Source organism: Chroicocephalus ridibundus, chromosome 8 (assembly GCF_963924245.1).
Source record: "Chroicocephalus ridibundus chromosome 8, bChrRid1.1, whole genome shotgun sequence".
Classification (NCBI taxonomy): Eukaryota; Metazoa; Chordata; class Aves; order Charadriiformes; family Laridae; genus Chroicocephalus; species Chroicocephalus ridibundus.
In genome coordinates, this window is record NC_086291.1 from 15,614,363 (window position 1) to 15,624,339 (window position 9,977).

Consider the following 9,977-nt stretch of genomic DNA (forward strand, 5'->3'; position numbering starts at 1 on the left):
ACCACAAATAACTGCCTAGAAATAGGGACAGAACAAGGGAAAGATAGCACAGGAATGCACTGTGGTTTATCTTGACAGACAACAATACTCTTCTTAGGTCATGTTTCCATGCTGAAAATTAAGCACAGTGGAAAACAAAGTATTTTGTAAAGGAAACAAAGATTATATTATTCAAGAAGGAAGGGAAGTGGTACAAAAATACCTCAGGAGGAGACAAGAAACAAAATGTCAAGTACTTAAATATTTATTTTTGGAAGCTCTATCATTTTGTTTTTAATTAATATGTAGTAACTCCTCTCTAACAAACAATACTCCCCTTCAAACACAGGCCATTTCCATTATGCATTCATTTCCCGAAGTATTTTTAACAGATAGTTTTCCTGGTAAGATGACTGATTTGTGAAACAGAAAAGAAAAAAGCTTGCTGTGCAGCTGAACTGGGAAACGGGACTCTGTTCATTCTCACTAATGGATCAACTGACAGTCCAAATGGAGGTGCCCTTTCATCTGAAGGACAGCAGCTTAGTTAGCAGAATTCCATGAAGTTTTCAGGTGAATTCAACTAAAGTTAATTAAGTCTGCTATTTAACAAAGAATATAAAAATCTATTCAGTTTCTTGGCTGAAAAGCTGTGAGAAATGTATAGATACAAACATGGTTCAAAATGTAAAAGAAATGTGTAAATATAGACCTTTGAACACAGAGTATTCTTGTTTCTGTAACAACATTAGGATGCCTGATGACCCAAATTCAACAGCAATGCAGCATATAGTCTTTTATATAGTAACATGGACAGCTCTGGCTATTATTCCTAACACTTGTTTCTTTATGTACATTTTAACTCGTCTTCATAAGCTGCAAAGTAACACTGGTAATTGTAAGCTTTTGTCATGCAATATTGCAAAGGTACTTTAAAATAATTTCTTTCCTGTGTTCACATCATTGCCTTGTGTTCATAGGAAATAGCTGCTGAAGAAAACACCTTCATGCCCACATTTATTCCTTTTGCCTGATAGTAAAAAATATTTCTTAGGAGACTTTTTGCACTGAAAATTATTACTTTGTCACTAATGATCTACTTTACCACATTTCCAATATTTTGCTATGAATTTACAAGCCCATTCTCAGTTCTGAACTATAGGATTATTACCATACAATTACTTCGGATAAAAATAAGATAATCATTTCACTTAAAATGAAGTGTATGTGAAGTAATTCTATTAACTTTAAGGGGTGACACTCCAAACTTAAAGCTTAACTACGCTTAGGCTCCACTACTTAGTTTTTAAGTCTCAAGGTTGTTACTAACCATCTGAGAAGCACAGAGAAATGAAGAAAGAAAAAAAATAAAATCCCTGTTCCTCATCTCATTTTCTTAAATTCAGAGTGTTTTGGTATGGCAGTGATGCACTGACAAAATATTGTAAGGAATAAATTCTTTATAAGCACTTTCTATTTTAAAATTCTGTATTCTCTTTTTCTTCAGATAACAGCTACTGAAAAAACCAACCCCATATTGTAATACTGAGTAGTGAACAATCACTATCACCCCCAGGCATTCTCTGTGTAGTGTGGTAGGAGCCTGTGTTTAAACACGTTCTGAAAGTCTGACACACACATGCTGTACGATAAGCGTCTGTCATGATCGTGCCATCCTAGGGCCAAAGACTCTGAACTACTGCCTTAACCCGCAAGGTAAGATTTTTGAAGATCAGGATTGAAATACAGTACCAATGGGGAAAAGTAAAGATACTGTTACCCTAGGAATTCATTTCTGGGTTATTCAACCATGTCCTTTTCACAAATATTAAAAATTCCTTAAAAATACACAGAAGCTACAAGAACAAAAAAGCAATAGTTTTCAATCCCACAACAGGGAAGGCTGAAAGCTTGCAACTTCTGGCAACAGGCTGAAGGCTCCTTCTCCACCTGCAGATCTGCAATTGCAAAATAAGTTCATTTCCCTGGGAGAAGACTAGGGGAAGAAACCTCTGTTTGGGGCAGCATCACCAAAAGGATGCAGCAGGTGACAGTAGTGGGACACCTCCTCCTGCAGGGAAAGTGGCACCTATCTGCCACCAGACTCGCTGTGCAGGGAGGGCTGTTGCTTACTGGGGGCACCACGAGGCCATCTGAGCAGTGGAGCAGGGACCCAAGAGGTTGTGCAGTCTCCTTCCTTGGAGGTTTCCAAGGACCAGCTGAACAATGCCCAGAGCAGTCCTGTCTGACCTCCAGCTGGCCCTGCTTTGAGTTGGCAGATGGACTAGAGACCTCATGAGGTTTCTTCCAACGTGAATTATTCTGCGATTCCATCAGGCCAGGAGAACATATTGCACAAATTACAGGCAAACGGCTACTGCATCTTCCCTTAGCTACAGTGGCATTAGACCGTGTGCAAAAAAAAAGGAGAAAATTAATGCCAGCCATCAAGGGTAACTAGCTGGCAACAGAAATTTGTACAAAAGAGAGGGACATGTAGAGCGGTTCCTCCTAAAAGTATATCATTACAATGTCTTTGTTTTGTAGCTACAGGCCAGGACATTTCCAGTGCTGCAAGAGATTTTATGCTTTAAAATACATCTGGCATACACATCAGCAACAAAATTCACCCTGGCTTCAGTAAAAATTAATAAATCCAGAATGAAAAGCAAGGACAACTCTTACAATTGTGGCAGTCCATTGCAACTGTGATACAGGAAAGCAAGAGGCACAGATGACAGCAAGCACAATAGCAGGTTCTGCAGTCCTCAAACCAGCGATAGCAGTCACTGATGTTATCCCGCACTCTTTACATCCCACCTTAACATGTTCTCATTTCATTTATCCCCATTCAAAAATCCCCGATTTGTTCAACTACTTTGCCTCTGAGCATCCTTTCAAGGAAAGACCCAAAGACTTTCTAATCTGTCTTTGAAACTCGCTCCAGGCTCTTAGCCAGGAAGCCAATAGTGCCAACGCCCTCCGTGGAAAAAAAAAAAAAATCCCCAGGAAAAGTGTGGCAGGAGAAGGCTAGCTATGCAGTGAGCTTTGGTGGAGGGCCATGGTCTCAAATCCCAAGCACACAGAGCAGCAACAGAAGCAATTGCAGGCACCTGGTGTCAGCGTCAACCCATTGCTCTGATTCTCTGTCCTGCCCTTTTTGTAACCTGCCATTAAGTGCTAAGAGGGTCTAAAACATTTCCAAATTGGAGAGGTAGTATTTTACATGCCCTTTTCCCTTCGCTCTGCACTGGCATAAAGAACCTGTGTTACGCCCTTTAGAGCAGTACCAATGATTTAAATGACCCCTTTTGGCGATGAACCCACTTCATCTCCCTCTGCCTTCCTGACGTGAAATCTGCGTGCCTGGAGTTGAGTGCTGGCCCAGTTTCCCCACTGGTGACCGAATAGTATTTTAGACAAACTGCTTCAATGGTCAGACTGTTAAAAATGCAGAGTAAACAACAATTGCTCATTTTTGTTAGGAAGCTGCCTTCCCTTCCCATGGAAAGACACGGTGAGCAAATCAATACTAGCTGTACAGAACAGCTAACTGTAGCTGTACAGATAACTGTAGTTCGTATCTTTTAAAAATGACAAATGTAAACTTCTGTCCATAAATAAATATTTACGACAAAACATCTGGTTTTAGTTGGAGTTGTTTAACTTATAAAAATCTCAATTTTATAATCAAGGCAAACAAGTCCCGCGAGCACAGACTGAAATGTAATCACCCATTTTGGTGATTCTGACTGAAGAATGCTCTACCAGAAATTTCCAAATAAAAAAAAAAAAAAAAAAAAAGGTTATGCAATATGATGAGAAAGAGCACCAGTAATTTATTTGTGCTGTTCAACCATGGGTATAACTTATGAAACATCAATAATCTTTATTTACCAATAACTACAACTGCTAATGAGAAATTTCAGTTGAACAAAAATGCCTGCATCTTATTTATTCACTTTATGCATGACTGAATACTTCCATCGGTAACTTAATCCAGGCTTTCTAGGCTGTGCCATATCACAGAGCCACTGTGCTCCCTCACCTCCGTTCCAGGGTACGGTCAGATTGATCAAACCGAGAATGGGAGATTTCCCACCTCTGCCTACACATGGAATCAGCCTGTACAGATACTTTCTCAAGCAAGCCACCTGCTCAGATGCGATTCAAGCTGGCCACTGTTGCATTTACTACCAAGGAGTACCCAGCTGCTGTGGGTAAGAGGGATCTTAGCAAAGGTTAGCACTGAACAGGTTTTATTTTTCTTTCCTTCTCTGCCACAGGATCCACGGGTGACTTACAGATATTCCCTCGATCTATAGATTTACAAAATCTAGCACGGGCAAGGTCCCGATCCATGGCTAAATCCCAAGCATTTTGGTAATACATAAATATAATATGCTTTCTGCATCTCTTTTTGAGAAACTTTATATTTCTAAACTAGGCATGGCAACACTCTGTGACCTCAAAAGAGCGTTACAGTATTGCACTAGTATCTTAAAAGTCTTTCACAGTGTACATTGAGTAGAAAAGCCTATATATAACCAAACAGGTCATGTATCTATACATGTCTACAACAAGCTGCTGGTCACGTTATAATCCTAAGGAAAAAATGTTAATGTCAGAAAACCCACTAGCACAATTTTCATCCTTGCTGGTAGTCCAGGAAGAATTTACAAGGACAAAGTGTACATAAAGAGAGACTTTTCAGTTTGTAAAAACTCTGCCAGTTATGGGCATGAGGGTGATGACTCCTTCTTTAGTAAAGGGCCGTAGCCTCACATGTTTTCATTATAGCACCTGTGCCTACTAAAAATGCACTTAAAATTTAATGTGTGAAAACTTCAGACTTTTTTAAAGCTATAAGCTGTGGAAATCATAGAAAGATTGGACCAGATTTCATATAATACGTATTTATCTAGTGAGGTATCTATTTATTGATCTAATGTGTGTGTTTACACAAAATACACAAATGTTATACAAAAAGTACACAGTAGCAGATGCTTTATACAGATTAAATGTTATTTTTATACGTCTCTGAAGTCTGTGCCTCATATTAATACAATGGATTGTCAGAATTTTCCATTGTTCCACTTCAAAGCATGCAATTATATTACCTTAATTGGAAGCACTGATGTGTTTTCACCAAGGATGTTTATTTGTATTCTGACTACTGAGATATAAATATGGGCCTGTTGCTATATTTAGTTTTCTACTTACATGAATTTTTGTTCTCTGCATTTTATCTTTACAAACTATCGTATTATTTCCAATGCAGGAGCTATGAAATTAAACTAATGTAATCCAAAAACTTTTTCTTATTGGGATCTCTGATCGATTCTGTATAGTCAAGGAGCTTGTCAACTGCAGAGCGCAGCAGTGAGAAATGCCACAACTTTTTGACTTGTGAATTACAGCAGGATCCAACAGGTTAGGAATTCACACACTGAAGCATTGGCATCCATTAATCCAAAGGACACTTGCAAAGTTTACTGTCATTTGTTATCAGTACAGTCAACATGGATACCCAGAACTTTTTAAAGTTTCAGCATTAGTGAAAACATAGCGTATCAGAGATGTTCTGAACTGTTGGGATGAGAATGTAATCCTTTTTTCAGGATTTTTCACTTAGACAACTTTCTCACCACATCATACAATATCTGTATCAAATTACACTAATCCTTTTCTAATCCCACAATAAAAATACATTACTTTGCCTTGCACTTTGTTTACTGTAATACAGTTCTGTTTATCCCAACATATATGGAGGTCTGCACATGGCTTGACAGTACACTGGCATCCGTGGTCAATGACTAGGAGAACTGTGTGTATTCATTAGAGAAACAGTCTTACATTTCACTACATGCCATCCAAGAATGTTTTTCCTCTGATAATTTGCTATTAACTGAAAAAAATGTCATTCAAAAAAAAATCTCAAGATTACTTTTCAGGTCATAGCATTCTAGATTTATCATCTAATTAAGGTTTTACTCCACAAAAGGGTATGTCTTTGGGCTTTGCTTTGACTCATCTAATGTGCAATAAATGTATTACTGAGGGTTTAGACTTGCTTGGCTTTTGGTCTCCTGGTGATTTACACTTGAATTTGCATAACAGCACCTATGAGACTGTTTCAGAAATGCAATTCCCAACACAAGTCTAAAAAGCGCACATGAAGTACCTAGCTGTAACCTTATACAGTCACATCTGTTCACCTCAGAATTGTCTAATCTGACCTTTTGAATTTAGCTGGTTTTCTTGATATTCACCCAGTGTTCAGTCCAATGAGAAAAACATTTTGGATTTCTCACAATGTACATCTAGAGATGAAATGTCATTTCTCTGGGGCATGATCAGAACATGTTTAGTGTTACGCTTGCATTAGTTGACACATGAGCGCTGATTAGATGAAAAGGTCTGCAGCCATCCTAAGCTGACAGTGTACAACACGGCGCAGGTACTAATCATGCTTCCCCTTTAACTTGGAGCATAGAAATAAGTGAAGAAGAATAAAATGAGAAACAAACTATCCAAAATCTGAAGGAGAAAAAAAAATCACAAAGGAAGATCTCTGACAGCCCCATAGCCCACAGAGTCAGTATTCATATTCTCAGTATTCTCCTGACATTTTAGGGGTTTATTTTTCAGAGGTGACAGGAAAGGAATCAAAATACTCTGAGCAGTACTCTGGACTTCCCAGTGAAACTTCCCTACAGGATTCCAAAGTCTACCCTCTAGACACGTTCAGAAAATTCTGGCAAGTCCTGAGATTTTTATGAACCCTTGTCCCACTGTCTCATAGCTTTTTCTTTCAGAGGAGAGGAAAACAGACACACAGACAACAGCAGAGGATTTTTCACAAGATCATAGAATCATAGGATGGTTCGGGTTAGAAGGGACGATAAAGATCATCTATTTCCAACCCCCCTGCCATGGGTTGCTCAAAGCCCCATCCAGCCTGGTCTTGTGGATGTGGAAGGTAAGAAAACACCCCTTTCAATTTGATTAGGAGTAGACTGCTGTGAAAGCCACAACATTAGAGTACCATTACTGAAAAGTCAGTTTTGCTGATACGCAGATAAGTCAGAGCCTTTTCCCTTGAACAGTGACCTCCTCCTTTGGAATGAGCATATCTATAGGAAGGAACTGGATAGTTTTGTCCATGCAAATGGTACTGACCCCACAAGCGGAACTCATCTAACAAAATACTCATGTGTTCCCTTACTTTACCTTTCTCTGAACTCAGCGGTGTGTCATGTCAAGTAATGCATGAACGAAGCAGATGACATCTCTGTCACAGACCAACCTGGTACTTGAGCATTTGGCTACCTTGAGATGCCACTAAACTGCTGCAACCAAAATCATTGGTAGCAGCAGGTGTGGGAGAAGGGCCATAATTGAGAGAAAGGAAATGCTTTTGTTAACCAGACTTAGACACAGCAATACCGTCATAATGATAAGAACCTTCTTCAACCTTTGCCAAAGCTTTTATGAAGGAACAAGTACAACTACACTGGGACCAAGTGGTGCTCAAGGGTCCGTGTGACAATGTACAAAAATATGTAAAGGTAGATAGAAATGCGGCAGTCAGGTAAACAGGAAATATTGTCCCTCTTCTGGTATGATCCAGGCCAGCTACACCGTATTGCTGGTCTCACTGGATGGGGCAGAAACTAAGGCACCTCTCTTCTCCTCAAAAGTCTGTATCTTTGATAAATGAAAAGACCTCCTTGTCAAAGAATTTTGATCGTGTTATGCATAATACGTGTTAGTGACCTGGATGAGACATTAGAGCTGTCTTGCCTTTGCTAGCATTTATAGTGATATAACTGTCCTTTTAGCAGCAAAGTTCCTCCTTTGGAAGGTCTCATTCTCATTCTTTGTGCATCGCTAATGGCTTCAGCTCAGTGGAGAATGGATCCAACCCACTGGAATCAGTTTTCAATGATGCAAAATGCAATCAAATCAAGGTACTGCCCTAGGATATCAGCTACAGAACAGATTACAAAAAAGGTTTCAGATGCAGTAAAGTTTTTTAAAAGAGTTTTTCTAGGTGCCCCTGCAGAAAACAGTTGATGTAATATGATTCCTACCAATCTTGAGAACTTCCTACAAAAAAAGCGCCTGCAATCAGACAAACTCCACGATGTCCTTTCACCATCTGCAAAAGCTGAAAACATCATCACGCTTCACAGATGTGACTCTGCAATTCCTCGAATATCCCAGGAAACCAGGTTCTAACCCTCATATCTGTAACAGTAAATGTACTGGAGGATTTGCTATTAAACATATAAAATATACTGGTCTAGGTAAGTATAAAGTAAGAATTTTCTTTTTGTTTGGCTACAGATTCTTTAATGTAAGTTAAGCAAGACCTGACGATGTGTGGCTGTGTGAGACTGCAAGACCTCCCATTTTGTGAATTCTAAACAGGAACGATGCACTAAGCATTGCTTCACTTTAAATGAAATAAAAAAAGCCAACGTTCCCCATGGAACAAGTAATATGAGCAAAGGTCCCTTACAAGTCCCTTAACGATGGAACAAATCTTTATATTGCAAGCCATAAGGATGATTGAATGGTTCCTTTGTAAAACGTGAAAAGATATATGGGGGAAAATATTTTAGGAGATGCCATACTAAATTAGGAGTTTCATGCCTGTGAAGAAAATCTGAGGAAAATCTATCTACAGGATAGATTTTCACTTTATTACAGTAGAACTAATTATCCATTCATTAAAAACAATGACTGTTTTATAAAATGTAGTTATTTCTGCTGCATTTTTGTCTTAATGAACCCAAACATATCTAGTGCTAATATTAATGTTTATACATAAAAATTAGGAATAACATATATATATGGGGCACAAACCTGCTTTTGCTTGCGTTATTTGACAGCACTCTACAGAATCAGGACCCATGTATGTTTTGGCCATACAAATTAACTGAACTTAAAGTACTAATTCTTGAACATTTCCAGAAAGCTATACTTCATAGTACCAGTATAATAGCTAACTTAACATTTCACTAACATTATTCATCTGTTGATTTAAGTAGCAGGTTTTATTATTTAAGAATACATCATAGAGAGAGCTTTTCAGGAATTTTTTTTAGTTATTTGCCACTAAAATATTCTCAAGTGGAGATTTTTTTTTTAATATTACACAATTAAATAAAATTTTATACTCTACGCATCTCATTTTCATAAGGGAAATTTGTAAATCACGCATTTATTAGCCAATATTGTTCTATTTTTAAAATTACCGTCAAATTACATATGTCTGGTAACTCCCTTTGAAGTAAATGAGTAACATTTATTCTCAATAAAGCTTTCATTTTAACTAGGCACATTAGATATCATTAGTACAAATTCATTATAAATTATACTTCAGATTTCATACAGAGTTATTTACCCAGCCCTTTTTCATATTTGAAAGTTAACTAAGATAATATTAGTTTTAGTAAATGCCCTGCAGTTACCCAGATTTTAATATGGAATTATTTTTCCTTGTTTTCTATTATATTCACAAGGCACAAATATATAACCTAGGTTTATTTCACAACTATTAAATTAAGTTATATATTTATTTTCATTCCAATGATATACCTCAATTCATAAGCGTAATTTTAAATGATGCATTACAAACTACTATTTTGAATGTATTTAGTTATTTCAAAAGGTACACGAATTCTAAATAATTGCCTAATTATGAATGAACTTAATGCTGTTTTATATGATCCTTCTTTAAAAAGTGATTTCTGCTTAATGTACTGCTTTCAGCTTCATATGTTATTGTTGCGGTACCGACATCCATTACTTTTCGTAAACTCATGGAACAACTCATAATTCCTGCTCTGCCTGCAGCGTGGATATGAGTACCGATAGGAGCTGTTGTCACTCCGCCGAGCTGGAGGCTCTGTAATGGCATACGGGGTGTTTCTTGTACTCAAGTCATACCTGTTGTGCTGTGCATTGAAAGCTGCTAATGTGTCTGA